Source organism: Panthera leo, chromosome B1 (genome assembly GCF_018350215.1).
Source record: "Panthera leo isolate Ple1 chromosome B1, P.leo_Ple1_pat1.1, whole genome shotgun sequence".
In the NCBI taxonomy this organism is placed as follows: domain Eukaryota; kingdom Metazoa; phylum Chordata; class Mammalia; order Carnivora; family Felidae; genus Panthera; species Panthera leo.
The window spans coordinates 38,005,184-38,030,526 of NC_056682.1; positions in this window are offsets into that span (position 1 = coordinate 38,005,184).

Consider the following 25,343-nt stretch of genomic DNA (forward strand, 5'->3'; position numbering starts at 1 on the left):
AACCCTTCTCACTAAGCGAAACGAGCGGCTAGGTGAAACGTGGAGACCCACAGTGTTGTCTCACAGAGCTGAGTGTATGGCATTTTCCGCCTAGGCCCTGCATAGGTTGTCAAACACTTCTCACTTTGTGAAACGAGATGTGACTGGAAAGATGGTTTCCCCCACAGCGTCTGAGAGAGTTGAGTATACGGCAGGTTCGTTGTAGTCTCCGGATGCTTCTCAAACACTTCCAACTTAGTGAAACCACATGGTAGGTGGAAGATGCTTTCCCCACAAGGTCGTGTCACAGAGTTGAGTGTACCTCACTTTCTACATAAGCCTCCGTAGGTTTTCAAACACGTCTGCCTTAGTGAACTGGGATGTTAGTTGAAAGGTGTTTTCTCCACCGTGTTTTTCCCCATAGCCGAGTATATGGCACTCACCGTCCACGTCTGCATACGTTTTCAAACTCTTCTAACTTAGGCAAACAAGGTGTTAGTTGAAAGATGGTTTCTCCACAGTATGTTTTCACAGAGTCGAGAACATGGCACTTTCCTCATTGGTCCTAGCAACGTTTTTCACGTACGTCTAACATGGTGAAACAAGATAGTTGGAAGATGGTTTCCCTAAAAATTGACAGTGGAGCAGATGGCACTTTCCGCCTAAGCCCCCCCCCCCCCCCCGCAAGTTGCGAAACACTCCTACGAAATGAACCCAGATGTTACTTGAAATACGGTTTCACCACAGTCGTGTTGCGCAGAGTTGAGCAAATGACACTTTCTTTGTAGAACTGGCATAGGTTTTCAACCACTTTTGGTGAAGAGCAGTTAGCTGCAACTTGGATTCACCACAGCGTTGTGTCACAGAGTTGAATGCATGGTCTACGCGCCTAGGTCCCGTGGGTCTTCTCAGACACTTGTAACCTAGTGAAACCAGAGGCTAGAAGAAAGAGTCTTTCCCCCACAGTGCTGTTTCACAGAGTTGAGTATATGGCACTTTCGGACTAGGCCCCACATGGTTTGCATCTACATCTAACATAGTGAATTAAAATGTGAGTTGGAGGACGGCTTCCCCAGGTGTTGTTTGACAGAGTGGAGTGTATGATTCTTGCGGTGTAGGCTCTGCATAAGTTTTCAAACACTTCTAACAGGGGAGCCCAGATGGTATGTGAAGGGTGGTCCCCCTACCGTGTTGCTTTAGAGAGTTGAGCACATGGCACTTTCTACGTAGAACGGCATACGGCTCTCAAACACTTCTAAGTGAAACGAGATGTTAGTTGAAGGTGGAGTCCCCACAGTGTTTCACAGAGTTGACCAGGTGGCACTTTCGGCGCAGGCCCTACAAGCGTTTTCAAACGCTTGTAACTTTGTGAAATGAGATGTTAGTTGAAAGATGGTTTCTCCACAGTGTCTCACAGAGTTGAGTCTGTGGCGCTTTCGGTGTCATCTCCGCGTGGTTTTCAAACACTGCTAACTTACTGAAACAACATGTTAGTTGGAAGAGGGTTTCCCCGACTGTGTTGTGTCTCGGAGTTGAAAATATGGCACTCTCCTCGTAGACCCTGGATAGTTTTCAAACAGGCTTGAAGCAGGGAAACCAGATGTCAGCTGAAAGATCGTTTTGCCACACCATTGTCTCTCACAGTCGAGTCCATGGCACTTAACCGTTAGGCTTCCCATGGGTTTTCAAAGACTTCTACCTTAGGGAAACCAGACGGTAGGTGAACGATGGTTTCCCCATAGTGTTGTTTCACAGAATTGGCACTCTCCGTGTGGCCTCCACTTAGGTTTTCAAACCCTTGTAACTACGCGCAGTGAGAAGCTAATGGAAAGGTCGTTTCACCAGTGTTGTTTGATTGAGTGGCGCGTATGGCGCTAGCCACATGGGCCCCGCATGTGTTTTCAAACACTTGTATCAGTGAAACCAGATAGTAGTTGAGCGATCCTTTCACCACACTGGTATTCACACAGTTGAGTATAAGGCACCTTGCGATTAGGCAATCCTACGAGAGCATAGGATTTCCACACACTGCTCACTCAGAGAAACCAGCTGGTAGTCGAAGATCGTTTTCCCACAGTGTTGTTTCACAGAGTCGAGTATATGGCACGGTCTTCATAGGCCCCTCAGGGATTTGAAACCCTTTTAACCCTTTTTTAGTTAAAAGTTTTTAGTTAAAAGTCAGTTTGTCCCATGTTGTTTCCCAGAGTTGAGCGTACGGTGGGTGCTATGCACCTAAGCCCCCCCCCCCCCCCCCCCCCCCGCCTCCGTCTTTTCAAACCCTTGTAACCTCGCGAATCCAGATGCTCGGAGACTGTGTCACCATAGTGTCTGTTCTCGGAGCTGAGTATATGGCACTTTCGTTGTGGGCCCCGCATGGTTTTCAAACACATCAAACTTAGGGAAATAAGATGTGAGTTGGAGGACGGCTTCCTCCAAGTGTTGTTTGACACAGTGCAATGTAAGATATACTCGGTGTAGCCGCCGCAAGGCATTTCAAACACGTCTGACAAGTGAACCCAGGTGATATTTGGAGGATGATATCACCACGCTGTTGTTTTACAGAGTTGAGCATACGGCACTCTCTGCGTAGTCCCTGCATAGGTCTTCAAACACTTCGAACTTAGTGCACCAAGATGTTAGTTGAAAGAGGGTTTCTCCACAGGATTCTCTACAGAGTCCTGTACATGTCACTCTCCACATCATTCCCCACATAGAGCTTCACAGACTTCTACGCGACACGACACGTTAATTGACAGGCCATTTCCACAAAGTGCATTTTGACAGAGTTGAGGATGTGGCACTTTCACCATAAGCCCTGCATTGATTTTCCAACACTTCGAACCTCGCGAAACAAGATGGTAGTTGAACGATTGTTTTCATTACACTGCTGCTTCACAGAATCGAGCCTATGGCACTTTCATGTATCCCGAGCACAGTTTTCCAAACACTCGAACCTTAGTGAAACCAGATGTTAATCGAACAGTGGTCTCCTCACAGAGTTGTGTATATGGCACCTTGCGGAGGCCACTCGTGTTTCTAAACACTTCAGACTTTGTGAAACCAGGTATTAGTTGAAAGACGGTTGCCCCGCAGTGTTGTTTCACAGGGAGATGGGTGTTTAGCACCTTCCGCTTAGGCCCCTCATAAGTGTTCAAACACTTCCACCTTAGCGTAATGGGCTGTCACTTGAAAGATGGTTTCCCCTGCAACCTATCAGACAGGTGTGTGTGTGGCACTTTTGATGTCGCCCCCCGCATGGGTGTTCAAGCACACTAAGTTTGCGACACCAGATGTTAACGGATAGATGTTTGCACCACACAATCGTTTCAGAGGGTTGAGTACCGGGCACTTTGGCTGTAGTCTCCGCATGAGTTTTTAGCCACTTCTAGTGTCGCGAAACAAGATATTAGTTGAAAGATGTGTTGTTTGCCAGAGTTGACTATGTGGCACCTTATGCATAAGCTTTATGCAAAGGCTTTGGAACACGCCTAGCAACGTGAAACCGTTAAGTTAGTTGAAAGATGGTTCCCCCCAGCAGTTTTTATTGTCGAGTATATGTCACTTTCCCCAATCACCAGTTCTAACAGTGAAACAAGTTGTTAATGGGAAGATTTTTATCCCACAATATTGTTTCACAGACTGGAGTACATGGCGCCTTCCTCTAGGTCCTTCATAAGTTTTTAGGCTTTTCTAAATTTCTGAAATCAGATGGTAGTTGAAAGAGGATTTCACCTCTTTCACGTGCTGTCTCACGGAGTTGAGTATACGGCACTTTCTTCATAGACCCGGCCTAGGGTTTCAAGTACTTCGGTTAGTGAAACAAGATATTAGTTGAAAGACCGTTTCTCCATAATACTCTTTCACAGATTCAAGAATATGCCACTTTCATCGTAATTCCCCGAAAATGTTTACAGAAACTTCTAACGGTGAAACAAGATGTTTCAACCGAAGGGCTGGGTTGAGGGCACAAAGGAGGATGCCGGTCAGGATCCGTCTTTGGCTCCCAAGGCCACACCTCGATCGGCCCCTGGTGGAGGAGGCCTCTGGAATCCTCTCGGGCAGCTGCAGCGGGGCCTGGGAAAGGACATGCTGAGCTTACAGGTTCCATGCCGTGTCAGCCTGCACCGCTTCTGGATCTTAGATGCCTGGTGTTGTCAATCGTTGGAATTCGGTCCCCATTGCGAGAGAGCCTTAGCTAGGGTTAGGGTTCGGTCCAGGCACTTCGCCAGGGCAGAAGCGACTCTGGTCTCGCGATCTCCCTCGACGGCTGAAGTGAGGGCTCATGTATCAAGGCGGCTCAATTGTAAGGTTAGGGTTCGAGAGAGGCTTAAGTGTCGGTGGAGGGCCCGGTTCTAGGTAGGATTAGCATTACGGTTAAGTCCCAGGAGTATTCAGGCACCGAACCCACAGCAGGGCTGTGGTCTCACCGAATGGCTGAGTTGAGGACACAAGGAAGGGTGTCGGTCAGTATCCGTCTTTGGCTGCAAAGGCCACACTCGTCGATGGGCCACAGGTCGCTGAGGCCTCCGGAATCGTCTTGGGCAGCTGCAGCCGGGCTGTGAAAAGACATGGTGAGCTTCCAGGTTCCATGCTGAGTGAGCCTCCACCGCTTCTGGACCCCAGGCGCGTGGTGTCGTCAGACGTTGCAATTGGGTCCCCTTGGGAAGAGCGCCTTAGCTAGGGTTAGCGTTCGGTTCAGGGACATCGCCAGGGCCGAATCGACTCTGGTCTCGTGATCTCCCGCGAGGGATGAAGTGAAGGCTTGTATCAATCACTAGGTTAGAAGAGTTTGAAAACCTATGTGGGGAACGATGTGGAAAGTGACATATACCAGCCACTATGAAAGAGTCCTTTGGAGAAACCATCTTTCACCTAACTTCTGGTGTCACAACGTTGGAAGTGTCGGAACACCTATGTGGGGGGCCTATGTGGAGAGTGAAGTGCCTTGTACACAACTCAATCTGTACTCTACGGAAACCATCTTTCCACCAAGCTCTGGCTCCACTAACGTGGAAGTGTTGGAAAACCCATGTGGGGCCTAGAAGGAAAGTGCCATACCCTCAACCCTGTGAAAACAACACTGTGGGGAAACCATCTTTCCACTCACATCTTGTTTCTCTAAGCAAGAATTGTTGGCAAACCTGTGGGGGCTTTGGCGGAAAGTGTCATACACTCCACTCTGTCAAGCCGCTCTTGGGGAAACCATCTTTCCACTACCATCTTATTTCACCATGTTAGACATGTTTGAAAAACTTCTTTGGGAACGAAGATTCGTCTTCAACGGAATTCTCGAGTTTCTCAGAATTCTCGATTCAGAGAAAACATACTGTGGAGAAACCATCTTTCAACTCACATCTGGTTTCTCTAAGTTAGAACTGTTTGAAAAACTTACGCGGGCCCATGCGGAAAGGGCCGTATACCCAATCCTGCCAAACAACACTGTAGCGAAACCAGCTTTCACCTGATATGTGGTTTCGCTCAGTGAGAACCGTGTGAAAACCTACGCGGGGCCTAGAGGGTAAGTGCCATATACTCAACCCTGTGATACGACACTGTGGGGAGAATGTCTTGTAACTAGCCTGTCGTTTCACTACGTGAGAAGAGTTTGACAACCTATGCAGGGAATGATGTGGAAAGTCACATACACCAGCCATCGCAAAAGACTCCTGTGGAGAAAGCATCTTTCAACTCACATGTTTCACCCAGTTGGAAGTTTTGAGAACGTATGCAGGGCCTCCAAGGTCACTGCCATATACTCATCTCTGGGAACCAACACGGTGGGAAAGCATCCTTTGAACTAACATCCAGTTTCACTAAGTTAGAAGGGTTTGAAAAATTATTCAGGGACTGTGCAGAAAGTGCCATATATTCAACTCTGTCAAAACGGCGCTTTGGGGAAAGCGTCTTTCAACTAACATCTTGTTTCTCCAAGTTAGAAGCGTTTGAAAAACTGCTGGGAACGACGACGAACGTGCCATACACTCAACTCTGTGAAATAACACCGTGGGGAAAAGCCATCGTGTTGCTAACACCTTGTTTCACTGAGTTAGAAGTGTTTGAAAACCTCGGCGGGGACTAGGTGGAAAGTGCCATATACTCAACTCTGTCAAACTGCACTTTCAACTAACGTGCAGCCTACACAAGACACGAATTACACGGAAACCCACACATATATCACACATACCACAGTACCCAAACACACAACACACACACCCAAAACGTTTAAGGAAAACACACCACACACGGCCACCCCTGCAATACACTCAAGACACTTATAACACACATACACGCACCCCCTGCACATTCCACACACCTGGCACGCCGCATTGGCCACCTTCCTACGACCTACACACCTGCATGCCACATACACCGTCTACACATGCATACATCACACACACCACATGCTCACCACACACTCACCATGCATATGTCGCAGACATATCCAACACACATCACACATGCCCCACACACCCACAGTTACCCCCCTCGCACAGTATTACCACACTCAACACATATACAGCATACAGTTTCCAAACAAACCACTGCTTGTATACCACGCATATACCCTCCACATACACGCCCCACACCCCAAACCTACGCCACATACGGAAGACCGATGCTCCCTGCTCTACGCATCGACTACAAGGACACCACACACACTGCACATAGAGACACAACGGTGACACATAGGCCACACAGCCACACCCCTCTTACACCGAACACACAACAGGGTACAAACATACCTCGCATGACACGTGAATACCACACAAACACCTCACCCAGTCACCACATACACACCAAACCACTTACACATCACACAGACATCTTCCACACACTACTTGTTACACCTAATACACGTACCACACATAAACACACCGTGCACACGTATAGCACACAAACACACTCCATATATACACCACATACATGCCAAACTTATACCGCACACCACGCACTTACACTACACAGACACCACATCCACAATACACACACCATGAGAGTCCATACATCTATGAAATACGGAAACCACGCACGCCACACACACCACACTTTTACTGCCCAAACTCCACCCGTATGCCACACCACAAAACCCCACGTGCACCACATACAAAACACACATACACGCACAAAAGTTCTATGCGGCGCATACGTAGCTGATATACTACAATCACAACACATATATGACACTCGAGGACAACACAGAAGGACACATACAGCACCTACAAAGCACTGACACACCATATACACACCACATTCACCACACAAATATACACAGACACAAACAATGTACATAGCATACGTGCCATCCATAATTTAGAGATGTAAGATGTTGGTTAAAAGATGGCTTCTGCAATGTGCAGTTTGACAGAGGGCCCGACTGGTTTCTCAAACACTTCTAACGTAGTGAAACCAGGTGTTAGTTGAAACCGTTTCCCCACAGCGTTGTTTCTCAGAGTTGAGTATATGGGTGGCACTTTGGCTGTAGGCGCCGCATGGTTTGCAAAAACATGTAACATAGTGAAATAAAATGTCAGTTGAAGGACGGCTTCCCCAAAGTCTTTGCCAGAGTGCAGTGTAAGATACTTTCGGGGTAGGCTCCGCATAGGTTTTCAAACACTTCCAACAGTGAACCATGAAGCTATTTGAAGGATGGTTTCACAAGTGTTGTCTTACAGAGTTGAGCATATGGTACTCGTTGCGTAGAACGCACTTAGGTTTTTCAAACCCTTCTCACTAAGTGAAACGAGAGGTTGGTTGAAACGTGGAGACCCACAGTGTTGTTTCACAGGGTTGACTATAGGCACTTTCTGCGCAGGCCTTGCATGCATGGGTTTTCAAACACTTGTAAGTTTGTGAAACGAGAAGTTACTTCAAAGACGGTTTCCCTAGGGTGTCTCATAGAGTAAGTCCCTTCCGGGTGTAGCTCCTCATGGTTTTCAAACTGACACATGTTAGTCGGAAGACGGTGTTCCCCACTGTGTTCTGTCACAGAGTTGAGCATATGGCACTCTCCTCCCAGACCCTGAATAGTTTTCAAACAGTTTTAAATTAGTGTAACCAGATGTTAGGTGAAATATTGTTTTAGCACACCGTCGTTGTTCACCGTTGAGTGCAGGTATGGCACTTAACCAGTTGGCTTCTCATAGGTTTTCAAACACTTCTACCTCAAAGAAACCCCATAGAGGTTGACAGGTGGTTTCCCCACAGTGTTGTTTCACGGAGTGGAGTGTTGGGTACTCTCCACAGAGGCCCCGCGTGTGTTTTAAACACTTGTAACCGAGTGAAACCAGATGTTGGGAGATTGTCTCTCGACCGTGACGGTGCTCAGGGCAACTCTAGGTCCCGCCTAGTTTTCAAGCAACTGTAACGTAGCGAAACCAGATGTTTCACTCTTTTTTCCAGAGGTGAGTATAAGGCACTTTCCTTGTAGGCCCCGCACGTATTTACTAACGTTTCTCACGTTGTGAAACGTAGCCGTTAGTTGAATGATGGTATCCCCACGGTACTTCCTAAAGTTAGGTGAAAGGCACAGGTCGGGGTAGGCCTACAGTGTTTTCCAAACACTTGTGACTTAGTGAAACAAGATGTTCGTTGAAAGATAGTTTCCCTCAAGTGCTGCCTGGTAGAGTTGAGTACATAGAACTTTCCACCTAGGCTCCGCATGGGTCTCCAGACGCTTCAAACTTAACGAATAAGACGATGGGAGAAAGATTTCCCTAGAGTGTTTCATGGTATTGGGTATAAGGCACACTCGGTGTAGGTGCTGCATTTGCTTTGAAACATTTTTAACTTGGTGAAACAAGATGTTAGTGGAAAGATGTTTCCCTCACCCTTTTCTGTTTCACAGAGTTGAGTGCATGGCACTTTCCCCGTACGACCCACATAGGCTTTCCAATTCTACTTGCCGAAAGAAGAGGTTAGTGGCAAGATGGATACCCCACAGTGTTTTTTCACGGAGTTGAGTGTACGGGCCCTCGCCGCCCAGGCCCTGCAGGGATTTTCAAACACTTCTCACTTTGTGAAATCACATAGATGTTACTTGAAAGTCGGTTTCCCCACGGTGTTTTTTCACGGAGGTGACTCTCTGGCCCTTACCCTGTAGGCCCCGCATAGGTTTTCAAAGAGTTCTCGCTTACTGAAACCTGATGTTAGGTGAAAGACTCTTTCCCCATAGTTGTTTCACAGAGCAGCGTGTAGGCATTTCCGCCTTAGCCCCGCAGAGGTTTGCAAGCGCTTCCAACATACTGAAACAAGATTTTAGTTGGAAGGTGGTTCCCCCAACAGTGTTTCATACACTTCAGCCTATGGCGCTTTCCTTTTCGTCCCCGCATGGGTTTTCAAACACTTGAAACCCTATGCCATGAAAGCAGATGATAGTTGGTAAAAGACATCACCACACTGGTGTTTCACAGCGTTGAGTAAATGGCAGTGTCTTTGTGGCCCCGCAAGCGTTTGCGAACACTTCCCACTTAGTTAAACCAGAGGTTGGTTGAAAAGTGGTTTGTCTACAACGATCCTTGACAAATTGAGTAAAGTGCACTTTCCTTGTTACGTCTATGTCTAGGTTTCCAAAATTTCTAACTTTGTGGAACAAGTTGTGGGTTGAAAGATATTTCCGCACAGTGATTTTACAACACGTTAAGTATGTGACACTCTTCATAAATAAGCCATTTATCAACTAACATCTTGCTTCGCTGAGAATTGTTTGAAAACCTATGAGGAAAACGAGAAACACTCCAGCTGAAATCTTACCGTGGAGAAACCATCTTTCAACTACCATCAGGTCTCACTACGTTAGAGGTATTCGACAACCTATGTGGGTACTAAGAATAAAGTGTCATATACTCGGGTCTGGCAAAAAACACTGTGCGGAAACCATCTTTCAACCATCATCCTGTTTCAGTACATTAGACCGCTCTTAGTTTGAAGACACATGGGGGCCTACATAGAATGTGCCACGCACTCAACTTTGGGAAACAACCGTGTTGTGAAACCATCTATCTATCCACTGACGTCGGGCTTCACCACGTTAGAAGTGTTTGAAGACCCATGCAGGGCCAACAACGAAACTGCCGTATGCACGACTGTATGAAACATCTTTCAACTGACATCTGCTATCCCTAAGGTGAAAAACATCTTGGAAACCTATGCGGAGCCTATTGGGAAAGTGCCATACACTCACCTCTGCACAAGAGTCTGCTCAAACCCTCAGTCAACTAACCTCTTGTTGCACAAGGTTGGAACAGTTTGAAAACCTATGCGACACCTACCGGGAAAGTGCCTTATACTCAAATATGGGAAACAAAAACATTTCGGGAAACCCTCTTTCAAGAAACATTCGGTTTCACTAATTTGGACGGGGTGGAAAACGTACGCGAGCAACTATGAGAGAAGAGCCATATCATACACTCTGTGGTGAAACCGTCTCTCAACTACCACTTGATGTCACTAGTTTGTACGTGTTAGAAAACCCACGCGGGCAACTATACCGAAAGCGCCATCACTCAGCTCTGCGAAGCAATAGTGTGGTGAAACCATCCTTCAACTAACATCTTATTTCACCCTTAGAAGTTTCTGAAGCAGTGCAGTCTCAATCACGAGACCAGAGTGTCTTCAGCGCTGGCGACGTCCGTGGGCTGAACCCTAACCTCAGCCAAGTCTGTCTCCCCATGTGGACCAAATTCTAACGTCTGAAAACACCACGCGCCTGGGGTCCAGAAGCCGTGCAGCCTCACTCAGCATGGAATTTGGAAACTCACCATGTCGTTTCCCAGGCCCAGCTGCGGCTGCCCGAGAGGATTCCGGAGGCCTTCTCGATCAGGGGCCCAATCACGTGCGTGACCTTGGCAGCCAAAGACGAATCCTGACCGACACCCTCTCTTGTGCTCTCAACTCAGACCTTCAGGGAGACCACTGCCCTGCTGTGGGTTCAGCACCTGGAGCCTCCTGGGACCTAAACCTAATGCTAACCTACCCTGAACCGGGACACTCCACCCAAACCTAACCCTGCCTCGATCCCTAACCCTGCACTGGAGCCATTTTGTGGCATGGGCCTTCACTTCAGCCTTCGAGGGAGATCACACCAGAGTCTTTTCGGCCCTGGCGACGTCCCTGAACCGAAGTCTAACCCTAGCTAAGGCGCTCTCCTCAAGGGGACCCAATTGCAACGTCTGACAACACCACGAAACTGGGGTCCAGAAGGGGTGGAGGCTCATTCAGCATGGAACCTGGAAGCTCACCATATCGTTTCCCAGGCCAGGCTGAAACTGCCCGAGAGGACTCCGGAGGCCTCCTGGACCAGGGGCCCAAACACCTGTGTGGCCTTGGCAGCCAAAGACGGATATTGACGGGCACCCTCCCTTGTGCCCTCAATCAGCCCTTCGGTGAGACCACTGCCCTGCTGTGCGTTCGGCGCCTGTAGAATCATGCGACAGAAACCTAACCCTAACCCTACCAAGAACCGGGACCCGCCACAGAAACCTAAGCCTGCCTCGAACTCTAACCCTGCACTTGAGCCGCCTTGATGTTGAGCCCTTACTTCGGCCCTCGAGGGAGATCACGAGACTGGAGTCGCGTCGGCCCGGGCGACGTCCCTGGACCGAACCGTAACCCTAGGTAATGCTCTGTCGCCATGGGGACCCAATTCCCACGTCTGACAACACAACGCGCCGGTGATCCAGTAATACTGTGCGAGGGGGGTAACTGTGGGTGTGTGGGGCATGTGTGATGTGTGTTGGATATGTCTGCGACATATGCATGGTGAGTGTGTGGTGAGCATGTGGTGTGTGTGATGTATGCATGTGTAGACGGTGTATGTGGCATGCAGGTGTGTAGGTCGTAGGAAGGTGGCCAATGCGGCGTGCCAGGTGTGTGGAATGTGCAGGGGGTGCGTGTATGTGTGTTATAAGTGTCTTGAGTGTATTGCAGGGGTGGCCGTGTGTGGTGTGTTTTCCTTAAACGTTTTGGGTGTGTGTGTTGTGTGTTTGGGTACTGTGGTATGTGTGATATATGTGTGGGTTTCCGTGTAATTCGTGTCTTGTGTAGGCTGCACGTTAGTTGAAAGTGCAGTTTGACAGAGTTGAGTATATGGCACTTTCCACCTAGTCCCCGCCGAGGTTTTCAAACACTTCTAACTCAGTGAAACAAGGTGTTAGCAACACGATGGCTTTTCCCCACGGTGTTATTTCACAGAGTTGAGTGTATGGCACGTTCGTCGTCGTTCCCAGCAGTTTTTCAAACGCTTCTAACTTGGAGAAACAAGATGTTAGTTGAAAGACGCTTTCCCCAAAGCGCCGTTTTGACAGAGTTGAATATATGGCACTTTCTGCACAGTCCCTGAATAATTTTTCAAACCCTTCTAACTTAGTGAAACTGGATGTTAGTTCAAAGGATGCTTTCCCACCGTGTTGGTTCCCAGAGATGAGTATATGGCAGTGACCTTGGAGGCCCTGCATACGTTCTCAAAACTTCCAACTGGGTGAAACATGTGAGTTGAAAGATGCTTTCTCCACAGGAGTCTTTTGCGATGGCTGGTGTATGTGACTTTCCACATCATTCCCTGCATAGGTTGTCAAACTCTTCTCACGTAGTGAAACGACAGGCTAGTTACAAGACATTCTCCCCACAGTGTCGTATCACAGGGTTGAGTATATGGCACTTACCCTCTAGGCCCCGCGTAGGTTTTCACACGGTTCTCACTGAGCGAAACCACATATCAGGTGAAAGCTGGTTTCGCTACAGTGTTGTTTGGCAGGATTGGGTATACGGCCCTTTCCGCATGGGCCCGCGTAAGTTTTTCAAACAGTTCTAACTTAGAGAAACCAGATGTGAGTTGAAAGATGGTTTCTCCACAGTATGTTTTCTCTGAATCGAGAATTCTGAGAAACTCGAGAATTCCGTTGAAGACGAATCTTCGTTCCCAAAGAAGTTTTTCAAACATGTCTAACATGGTGAAATAAGATGGTAGTGGAAAGATGGTTTCCCCAAGAGCGGCTTGACAGAGTGGAGTGTATGACACTTTCCGCCAAAGCCCCCACAGGTTTGCCAACAATTCTTGCTTAGAGAAACAAGATGTGAGTGGAAAGATGGTTTCCCCACAGTGTTGTTTTCACAGGGTTGAGGGTATGGCACTTTCCTTCTAGGCCCCACATGGGTTTTCCAACACTTCCACGTTAGTGGAGCCAGAGCTTGGTGGAAAGATGGTTTCCGTAGAGTACAGATTGAGTTGTGTACAAGGCACTTCACTCTCCACATAGGCCCCCCACATAGGTGTTCCGACACTTCCAACGTTGTGACACCAGAAGTTAGGTGAAAGATGGTTTCTCCAAAGGACTCTTTCATAGTGGCTGGTATATGTCACTTTCCACATCGTTCCCCACATAGGTTTTCAAACTCTTCTAACCTAGTGATTGATACAAGCCTTCACTTCATCCCTCGCGGGAGATCACGAGACCAGAGTCGATTCGGCCCTGGCGATGTCCCTGAACCGAACGCTAACCCTAGCTAAGGCGCTCTTCCCAAGGGGACCCAATTGCAACGTCTGACGACACCACGCGCCTGGGGTCCAGAAGCGGTGGAGGCTCACTCAGCATGGAACCTGGAAGCTCACCATGTCTTTTCACAGCCCGGCTGCAGCTGCCCAAGACGATTCCGGAGGCCTCAGCGACCTGTGGCCCATCGACGAGTGTGGCCTTTGCAGCCAAAGACGGATACTGACCGACACCCTTCCTTGTGTCCTCAACTCAGCCATTCGGTGAGACCACAGCCCTGCTGTGGGTTCGGTGCCTGAATACTCCTGGGACTTAACCGTAATGCTAATCCTACCTAGAACCGGGCCCTCCACCGACACTTAAGCCTCTCTCGAACCCTAACCTTACAATTGAGCCGCCTTGATACATGAGCCCTCACTTCAGCCGTCGAGGGAGATCGCGAGACCAGAGTCGCTTCTGCCCTGGCGAAGTGCCTGGACCGAACCCTAACCCTAGCTAAGGCTCTCTCGCAATGGGGACCGAATTCCAACGATTGACAACACCAGGCATCTAAGATCCAGAAGCGGTGCAGGCTGACACGGCATGGAACCTGTAAGCTCAGCATGTCCTTTCCCAGGCCCCGCTGCAGCTGCCCGAGAGGATTCCAGAGGCCTCCTCCACCAGGGGCCGATCGAGGTGTGGCCTTGGGAGCCAAAGACGGATCCTGACCGGCATCCTCCTTTGTGCCCTCAACCCAGCCCTTCGGTTGAAACATCTTGTTTCACCGTTAGAAGTTTCTGTAAACATTTTCGGGGAATTACGATGAAAGTGGCATATTCTTGAATCTGTGAAAGAGTATTATGGAGAAACGGTCTTTCAACTAATATCTTGTTTCACTAACCGAAGTACTTGAAACCCTAGGCCGGGTCTATGAAGAAAGTGCCGTATACTCAACTCCGTGAGACAGCACGTGAAAGAGGTGAAATCCTCTTTCAACTACCATCTGATTTCAGAAATTTAGAAAAGCCTAAAAACTTATGAAGGACCTAGAGGAAGGCGCCATGTACTCCAGTCTGTGAAACAATATTGTGGGATAAAAATCTTCCCATTAACAACTTGTTTCACTGTTAGAACTGGTGATTGGGGAAAGTGACATATACTCGACAATAAAAACTGCTGGGGGGAACCATCTTTCAACTAACTTAACGGTTTCACGTTGCTAGGCGTGTTCCAAAGCCTTTGCATAAAGCTTATGCATAAGGTGCCACATAGTCAACTCTGGCAAACAACACATCTTTCAACTAATATCTTGTTTCGCGACACTAGAAGTGGCTAAAAACTCATGCGGAGACTACAGCCAAAGTGCCCGGTACTCAACCCTCTGAAACGATTGTGTGGTGCAAACATCTATCCGTTAACATCTGGTGTCGCAAACTTAGTGTGCTTGAACACCCATGCGGGGGGCGACATCAAAAGTGCCACACACACACCTGTCTGATAGGTTGCAGGGGAAACCATCTTTCAAGTGACAGCCCATTACGCTAAGGTGGAAGTGTTTGAACACTTATGAGGGGCCTAAGCGGAAGGTGCTAAACACCCATCTCCCTGTGAAACAACACTGCGGGGCAACCGTCTTTCAACTAATACCTGGTTTCACAAAGTCTGAAGTGTTTAGAAACACGAGTGGCCTCCGCAAGGTGCCATATACACAACTCTGTGAGGAGACCACTGTTCGATTAACATCTGGTTTCACTAAGGTTCGAGTGTTTGGAAAACTGTGCTCGGGATACATGAAAGTGCCATAGGCTCGATTCTGTGAAGCAGCAGTGTAATGAAAACAATCGTTCAACTACCATCTTGTTTCGCGAGGTTCGAAGTGTTGGAAAATCAATGCAGGGCTTATGGTGAAAGTGCCACATCCTCAACTCTGTCAAAATGCACTTTGTGGAAATGGCCTGTCAATTAACGTGTCGTGTCGCGTAGAAGTCTGTGAAGCTCTATGTGGGGAATGATGTGGAGAGTGACATGTACAGGACTCTGTAGAGAATCCTGTGGAGAAACCCTCTTTCAACTAACATCTTGGTGCACTAAGTTCGAAGTGTTTGAAGACCTATGCAGGGACTACGCAGAGAGTGCCGTATGCTCAACTCTGTAAAACAACAGCGTGGTGATATCATCCTCCAAATATCACCTGGGTTCACTTGTCAGACGTGTTTGAAATGCCTTGCGGCGGCTACACCGAGTATATCTTACATTGCACTGTGTCAAACAACACTTGGAGGAAGCCGTCCTCCAACTCACATCTTATTTCCCTAAGTTTGATGTGTTTGAAAACCATGCGGGGCCCACAACGAAAGTGCCATATACTCAGCTCCGAGAACAGACACTATGGTGACACAGTCTCCGAGCATCTGGATTCGCGAGGTTACAAGGGTTTGAAAAGACGGAGGCGGGGGGGGGGGGGGGGGGGCTTAGGTGCATAGCACCCACCGTACGCTCAACTCTGGGAAACAACATGGGACAAACTGACTTTTAACTAAAAACTTTTAACTAAAAAAGGGTTAAAAGGGTTTCAAATCCCTGAGGGGCCTATGAAGACCGTGCCATATACTCGACTCTGTGAAACAACACTGTGGGAAAACGATCTTCGACTACCAGCTGGTTTCTCTGAGTGAGCAGTGTGTGGAAATCCTATGCTCTCGTAGGATTGCCTAATCGCAAGGTGCCTTATACTCAACTGTGTGAATACCAGTGTGGTGAAAGGATCGCTCAACTACTATCTGGTTTCACTGATACAAGTGTTTGAAAACACATGCGGGGCCCATGTGGCTAGCGCCATACGCGCCACTCAATCAAACAACACTGGTGAAACGACCTTTCCATTAGCTTCTCACTGCGCGTAGTTACAAGGGTTTGAAAACCTAAGTGGAGGCCACACGGAGAGTGCCAATTCTGTGAAACAACACTATGGGGAAACCATCGTTCACCTACCGTCTGGTTTCCCTAAGGTAGAAGTCTTTGAAAACCCATGGGAAGCCTAACGGTTAAGTGCCATGGACTCGACTGTGAGAGACAATGGTGTGGCAAAACGATCTTTCAGCTGACATCTGGTTTCCCTGCTTCAAGCCTGTTTGAAAACTATCCAGGGTCTACGAGGAGAGTGCCATATTTTCAACTCCGAGACACAACACAGTCGGGGAAACCCTCTTCCAACTAACATGTTGTTTCAGTAAGTTAGCAGTGTTTGAAAACCACGCGGAGATGACACCGAAAGCGCCACAGACTCAACTCTGTGAGACACTGTGGAGAAACCATCTTTCAACTAACATCTCATTTCACAAAGTTACAAGCGTTTGAAAACGCTTGTAGGGCCTGCGCCGAAAGTGCCACCTGGTCAACTCTGTGAAACACTGTGGGGACTCCACCTTCAACTAACATCTCGTTTCACTTAGAAGTGTTTGAGAGCCGTATGCCGTTCTACGTAGAAAGTGCCATGTGCTCAACTCTCTAAAGCAACACGGTAGGGGGACCACCCTTCACATACCATCTGGGCTCCCCTGTTAGAAGTGTTTGAAAACTTATGCAGAGCCTACACCGCAAGAATCATACACTCCACTCTGTCAAACAACACCTGGGGAAGCCGTCCTCCAACTCACATTTTAATTCACTATGTTAGATGTAGATGCAAACCATGTGGGGCCTAGTCCGAAAGTGCCATATACTCAACTCTGTGAAACAGCACTGTGGGGGAAAGACTCTTTCTTCTAGCCTCTGGTTTCACTAGGTTACAAGTGTCTGAGAAGACCCACGGGACCTAGGCGCGTAGACCATGCATTCAACTCTGTGACACAACGCTGTGGTGAATCCAAGTTGCAGCTAACTGCTCTTCACCAAAAGTGGTTGAAAACCTATGCCAGTTCTACAAAGAAAGTGTCATTTGCTCAACTCTGCGCAACACGACTGTGGTGAAACCGTATTTCAAGTAACATCTGGGTTCATTTCGTAGGAGTGTTTCGCAACTTGCGGGGGGGGGGGGGGGGGCTTAGGCGGAAAGTGCCATCTGCTCCACTGTCAATTTTTAGGGAAACCATCTTCCAACTATCTTGTTTCACCATGTTAGACGTACGTGAAAAACGTTGCTAGGACCAATGAGGAAAGTGCCATGTTCTCGACTCTGTGAAAACATACTGTGGAGAAACCATCTTTCAACTAACACCTTGTTTGCCTAAGTTAGAAGAGTTTGAAAACGTATGCAGACGTGGACGGTGAGTGCCATATACTCGGCTATGGGGAAAAACACGGTGGAGAAAACACCTTTCAACTAACATCCCAGTTCACTAAGGCAGACGTGTTTGAAAACCTACGGAGGCTTATGTAGAAAGTGAGGTACACTCAACTCTGTGACACGACCTTGTGGGGAAAGCATCTTCCACCTACCATGTGGTTTCACTAAGTTGGAAGTGTTTGAGAAGCATCCGGAGACTACAACGAACCTGCCGTATACTCAACTCTCTCAGACGCTGTGGGGGAAACCATCTTTCCAGTCACATCTCGTTTCACAAAGTGAGAAGTGTTTGACAACCTATGCAGGGCCTAGGCGGAAAATGCCATACACTCAGCTCTGTGAGACAACACTGTGGGTCTCCACGTTTCACCTAGCCGCTCGTTTCGCTTAGTGAGAAGGGTTCGAAAGCCTACGTGGGTACTACGCAGAGAGGGCCCTGTGCGCAATCTGTAAAACAACACTGTGGTGAAACCCTCCTTCAAACAGCATCTGTGTTCCCTCGTTAGTGTTTGCAAAGCTACGCGGAGCCTAGCCCGAAAGTATCTCACACTGCGCTCTGGCAAATAACACGGTGAAAGCCGTCGTTCCACTGACATCTCGCTTCGCTAAGATAGACGTAGCTCCAAACGTTGCGGGGCCTACAACGAGAGTGCCATATAATGAACCCTGTGAGACGACACTGTGGGGGACACAATCTGTCTCTTAACATCTGGGTTCACTAAGCCACAGGTGTTTCAAAAGGCTCGCAGGCGCCTAGCGCACGGGACCGTACGCTCTCAACTCTTGGAAACAACACTGTGGGGAAACCGCCCTTCAACTACCATGAGGTTTCTCTAAAGTAGAAGGGTTTTAAAACCTAAGAGAAGCCTAACGGTTGAGTGCCGTCTACTCAACAGTGAGAAACGATGGTGTGCTGAAACGAGCACTCAAATAATACCAGGTTTCACTAACTTAAGAGTGTTTGGAAACTGTTGGGGGTCTACGCGGCAAGGGCCCTACCCTCAACTCTGTGAGACGCTGGGGGGAGACCACTTTTCAAATAACAGCTCGTTTCCCAAAGTGACAACGGCTTCAAGACCCATGCAGGGCCTGCGACGAAAGTGACGTAGAGTCACCTCTGTGAAACAACACCGTGGAGACGCCGCCTTTCAACACACCTCTCGTTTCCCTTACTGAGAAGAGTTTCAGAAACGAGGGGCTTCCTACGCAGAAAGCGCCATGTGCTCACCTCTGTAAAACAACACTGTGGTGAAACCATCCTTCAAATTGCATCTGGGTTCCCTTGTTAGACGTGTCTGAAAAGCTATGCGGAGCTCACACCAAAAGTATGAGACACCCACTCTGTCAAACAACACCTGGGGTGTGTGTGTGGGGAGGGGGGAGGGCAGAGAAGCCGTCCTTCAACTAACAGCTTACTTCACTATGTTACCTGTGGTTGCAAACCGTTCGTGCGGGGCCTACAGCGAAAGTGCCACATACTCAACTCTGAAACAACACTTTGGGGAGACCGTTTCAACTAACACGTGGTTTCACTAAGTTAGAAGTGTTTGAGAAACCCGTCGGGGCCTAAGCACAAAGTGCTATGTGTGTATATATACATATATACAGAACACTGTCACACTGCACATTGCAGGAGCCTTCTTCTGGCTAACAGCTTGCATCACTAACATAGAAGTGTTTGGAACCCTCTGTGGGGAACCAGGGGGAAAGTGACATATACTCGACAGTGGGAGAGAATACTGTGGACTGACATCACGTTTCACTGGGCACAGGTGTCTGAAAACCAATTCGGGGCCTATGACGAAGGTGCCATATACGCGACTCTGTCAAGAGGCACTTTGGGGAAACCACCTTTCAAATAACATCCCGTATCACTAGGTTAGGTTTGCCGGAAATCCTCTGCGGGCAAAGAAGGGGCAAGTGACATTTACTCGGCTGTGTGAGAAAGTCCAGTGAAGAAGCCATCTTGCAACTAACATCTTGGCTCACTGAGGGACAACTTTTGAAAACCTATGCGGTGCCCACATGTAAGGTCAGTGCCACAAACTCGGCTCTGTGAACGAACATCTTGTATCGCTAAGTTAGATCAGCGTTTGAACAAACGCTTATCGTGGGGCCTCAGTGGAAGGTGCCATATACTCGTCTTGGGCAAACTGCACTTTGGAGAAACGCTTTCCATTCACCTCTGGTTCCACTAACTTGGAAGTGTTTGCAATGCCATGTGGGGCCTAGACTCTCAGCGCTGTGAAACAAAACTGTTGGGGAAACCCTCTTTCAACTACATTGGGTTTCACCAGGTAAGAAGCGTCTGAAGCCTGTGGGGGGCTTTATGCGGCGCGTGCCACTCAACTCTGTCAAATGTTTGCCCTTCAGGGAAACTGCCCTTCAGCTGATATCTTGTATCACTAAGTCAGAAGCGTTTGAAAACCTACGCGGGGCACGATGTGGAAAGTGACAAGTACTCGATACTCTGAAAGAGTCCTGCAGGGAAACCATCACTCAGCTGACACCTTGTTTGACTAAGTTGCAAGAGTTTGAAAGCGTACGCAGACGTACACGGCAAGTGCTCTGTCCTCGACTGTGTGAAACAAAACCGTGGGGGGCGGGGCGGGGGGAGGAAACACCTTTCAGCTAACATCTCCTTTCCCTAAGTGAGAAGAGGGGGAACAGTGATGGGAGGCCTATAGTGAAGGCTGCACATTTGGGGAAACCATCTTTCCAGGAACTTCTTGTGTCTCCTGGTTGGCATTGTTTGAAATTCTATGCGGAGAACGACGTGGAAAGTCACCCTCCACCCTGTGGAGAAACCATCTTTCAGCTGGCATCTCATTTCACTGAGGTCCAAGTGTTTGCGAACCTACGGTGGCTTGCGTAGAAAGTGCCCTTACGCTCCATCATGTCAAACACGGTTTGCCGAAACGGTCTTTCTGCACCAGAAGAGAGCTGTCTGACACCTGTGCGGGGCCGACAAGGTAGGTGCCGTATAGTCACCCGTGTGAAGGTACACTCTGAGGACACCATCTTTTAGCTAACACCTAGTTTCACTCAGTTCCAAGGGCTTGAAAACCTGAGCGGGGACTACGCGTCAAGTTCCATGTACTCTACTCTGTCAGACTTCACTCTGGGGAAAACTAACATTCAACTAACAGCTTGTATCAATCACGAGGGCTGAAGTGAGGGCCCATGCCACAAAGCAGCTCAAGTGCAGGCTTAGGGTTCGAGGCAGGCTTAGGTTTCAGTGGAGGGTCCAGGTAAGAGGTAGGGTTAGTGTTAGGGTTAGGCCTAGGTCCCAGAAAGCTCCAGGTGATGAACCCACAGCCGGGCAGTGGTCTCCCCAAAGGGCTGAGTTGAGGGTACTGGTCAGGGTGCTGTTCAGGATCAGTCTTAGGCTGCCAAGGCCTCACACGTCGATGGGCCCCTGGTTGAGGTGAACTTCAGAATCCTCTCGGGCAGCTGCAGGCGGGCATGGGAAACGACATGGTGAGCTTCCAGGTTCCATGCCGAGTCAGCCTGCACCGCTTCTGGACCCCAGGCGCGTGGTGTTTGCAGACGTTGGATTTAGGTCCCGATGTCGAGAGAGGCTTAGCTAGGGTTAGGGTTCGGTCCAGGGACGTCGCCAGGGCCGATGCCACTCAGGTCTTGTGATCTCCCTCGAGGGCTGAAGTGACGGCCCATGCCACTACGCAGCTCAAGTGCAGGGTTAGTGTTCGAAGCAGGCTTAGGTTTCATTGGAGGTTCCCGGTTCGGAATAGGTTAAGGTTTAGGTGTAGGGTTAGGTCCCAGGTGGCGCCAGATACCGAACCCACAGTAGGGCAGTGGTCTCTCCTAAGGGCTGAGTTGAGGGCACAAGGGAGGGTGCCGGTCAGGATCAGTCTTTGCCAAGGCCACACACGACGATTGGCCCCTGGTTGAGGAGGCTCCGGAATCCTCTCGGGCAGCTGCAGCCGGGCCTGGGAAACGACATGCTGAGCTTCCAGGTTCTATGCTGAGAGAGCCTGCACTGCTTCTGGACCCCAGCCAAGTGGTGTTGTCCGGCGTTGAAATTGTGTCCCCATGGGTAGAAAGCCTTAGCTAGGGTTAGGGTTCGGTCCAGGGACGTCACGAGGCCCGAAGCCACTCGGGTCTCATCTCCCTCGAGGGCTGAAGTGATGTCCCAAGTTACAAGGTGGCTCAATTGCAGGGTTAGGGTTCGAAGCAGGCTTAGGTTTTGGTGGAGGCTCCCGTTTTGGGGTAGGGTTAGGGTTAGGACCCAGGAGGCTACTGGTGCTGGACCCACAGGAAGGCAGTGGTCTCCCTAAAGGGCTGAGTTGAGGGAACAAGGGAGGATGCCGGTCAGAAGTCTTGGGGGGGTGCCAAGGCCACACACGACGATGGGCCACTGGTTGAGGAGGCCTCCGGAATCCTCTCGGACAGCTGCAGCCGGCCTGGAAAATGATATAGTGAGCTTCCAGGTTCCATCCCGTATCAGCCTGCACTGCTTTTGGACCCTAGGCGCTTGGTGTTGTCGGACGTTTGAATTAGGTCCCCATGGGGAGAGCGCCTTTTCTAGGGTTAGGGTTCGGTCCAGGAAGTTCGCGAGGGCCGAAGCTACTCCGTGCTCATCATCTCCCTAACGGGCTGAAGTGAGGGCCCACGTTACAAGCCGGCTCAAGTGCAGGGTTAGGATTCGAGGCAAGCTTAGGTTTCGGTGGAGGGTCCCGGTGCGGGGTAAGTTTAGGGTTAGTGTTAGGTCTCAGGAGGCTCCAGGCGCCAAACCTACAGCAGGGCAGTGGTCTCCGAAGGGCTGAGTTGAGGGCACCAGGGAAGTTGCCAAGGCCACACACGTCGATGTGCCCCTGGTCAAGGAGGCTTCCGCAATCCTGTCGGGCAGCTGCAGCTGGGCCTGGGAAACGACATGCTCAGCTTCCAGGTTCAATGCTGTGTGAGCCTGTACCGCTCTGGACCCCAGGCGCGTGGTGTTGTCATACGTTGTAATTGGGTTCCCATGGGGAGAGAGCCTTACCTAGGGTTAGGGTTTGGTCCGGGGACGTCGCCAGGGCTGAAGCTACTCCGGTCTCGTATTCTCCCTCGAGGACTGGAATGAGGGCCCATGCCACATGGCGGCTCAAATGTAGGGTTTGGGTTTGAGGCAGGCTTAGGTTTCCGTGGAGCCCCCGGTTCCCGGTAGGGTTAGGGTTATGGTTAGGGTTAGGACCCAGGAGGCTCCAAGCGCCGAAACCAAAGCAGGGCAGTGGTAATCGCGAAGGGCTAAATTGAGGGCAAAAGGGAGGGCGCCAATAAGGATCAGTCTTTGGCTGCCAAGGCCACACACGTGTTTGGGCTCCTGGTCGAGGAGGCCTCCGGAATCCTCTCGGGCAGTTGCAACTGGGTCTGGGAAACAACATGGTGATATTCCAGGTTCCATGCGAGGTGAGCCTGTACCGCTTCTGGACCCAAGTCGCATGGTTTTGTCAGACGTTGGAATTGGGCCCCCATGGGGAGGGAACCTCAGGTAGGGTGAGGATTCAGTCCAGGGACATCGCTAAGGCTGAAGCGACTCCGGGGTCGTGGCATCCCTCAAGGGCTGATGTGAGGGCCCATGCGACAAGGCGGCTCAAGTGCATGGTCAGGGTTCGAGGCAGCCTTATGTTTCTGTGGAGTGTTCTGGTTCAGGGTAGGGTTAGGGTTAGGTCCCAGGAGGCTCCAGGCGCTGAACCCAAAGCAGGGCAGTGGTCTCCCCAAAAGGCTTAGTTGAGGGCACAAGGTATGTTGCTGGTCAGTGTTAGTCTGGCTGCCAATGCCACACAAGTCGATGGGCCACTGGTCGAGCAGGCCTTCGGAATCCTCTATGGCAGCGGCATTCGGGCCTGGGAAACTACATGGTGAGATCCCCGGTTCCTTGCCGAGTGAGCCGGTACCGCTTTTGGACCCTAGTTCCCTTGTGATGTCAGACGTTGGAATTTGGTCACCATGGGGAGAGAGCCTTAGGTATGTTTAGCTTTCGGTCCAGAGATGTCGCCAGGGCTGAAGAGACTCGGCTCTTGTGATCTCCCTCTTGGGCTGAAGTGAGGGCCCATGCCACAAGGCAGCTCAAGTGAAGATTTAGGTTTCGAGGCCGGCTTAGGTTTCCATGGAGGGTTCCGTTTCTGGAATAGGGTTAAGTTAAGGTTAGGTCCAAACAGGCTCTAGGTGCCAAAACCACATCAGGGCAGTGTTTTCCCTGAATGCCTGAGATGAGGGCACAAGGATCTTGGGGGTTGGGGTCAGTATTTTGCTCCAAGTCCACAGAAGTCGATGGGTCCCTGGTCGGTGAGGCTTCAGGAATCCTCTTGGGCAGCTGCTGCCGGGCTTGGAAAATGACATTGTTGGCTTCCAGGTTCCATGCCGAGTGAGCCTGCATCGCTTCTGCACCCCAGGCATGTGGTGTCAGACTTTGCGATTGGTTCCCCATGTGGAGAGAGCCTTAGCTAGGGTTAGGGTTCGGTCCAGGGACGTCACTAGGGCCGAAGCGACTCAGGTCTCCTGATGTCTCTCGAGGTCTGAAGTGAGGGCCCATGCGACGGGGCGGCTCCAGGGGAGGGTTAGGGTTTGAGGCCGGCTTAGTTTTCAGTGGAAGGATCCTGGTCGGGGTAGGTTTAGGGTTAGGTTTAGGTTCAAGCAGGCTCTAGGCGCCGAAGCCACAGCAGGGCAGTGGTGTCCCCGAAGGTCCTAGTTGAGGGTACAAGGGAGGGTGCAGGTCGGGATCAGTATTGGACTCAAAGGCCACATATGTCGGTGGTCCCCTGGTCGGGGAGGCCTCCGGAATCCTCTGGGGCAGCTGCCGCCAGGCCTGGGAAACAACATGGTGAGCTTCCAGGTTCCATGCCGAGTGAGCCTGCACCGCTTATGGACCCCAGGCGTGTGGTGTTGTCAGACTTTGGAATTGGTCCCATTGGAGAGAGAGCCTTAGTTAGGGTTAGGTAAAGGGACGTCACCAGGGACGAAACGATTCCGGTCTCGTGATGACCATCAAGGGCTGAAGTGAGGGCCCATGCGATGGGGCACCTCAAAGGGAGGGTTAGGGTTCATGGCTAGCTCATTTTTCAGTGGAAAGATCCGGTTCGGGGCAGAGTTAGGGTTAGGTTTGGGTCCCAGGAGGATCCAGGCGACAAACCCACACCAGGGCAGTGTTCTCCCCGAAGGGCTGAGTTGAGGGCACCAGGGAGAGTGTCGTTCAGCATCAGTCTTTGGCTGCAAAGGCCACACAAGTCGATGGGGCCCTCGTCGGGGGGGCCTCAGGAATCCTCTTGTGCAGCTGCCGCTGGGGTCTGGGAAACTACATAGTGAGCTTCCAAGTTCCATGTCGAGTGAGCCTGTGTCGCTTCTGGACCCCAGGCATGTGGTGTTGTCAGACTTTGGGATTGGGTCCCCATGGAGAGAGAGCTTTAGCTAGGGTTAGGGTTCGGTCCAGGGACGTCGTCAGGGCCGAAGCAACTCTGGTCTCGTGATGTCCCTCGAGGGCTGAAGTGAGGGCCTATGCGACGGGCGGCTCAAGGAGAGGGTTAGGTTCGAGGCGGGCTTAGATTTCGGTGTAAGGATCCGGTTCGGTGTAGGTTTAGGTTTAAGGTTGGTCCCAGGAGGATCCAGGCGCCAAA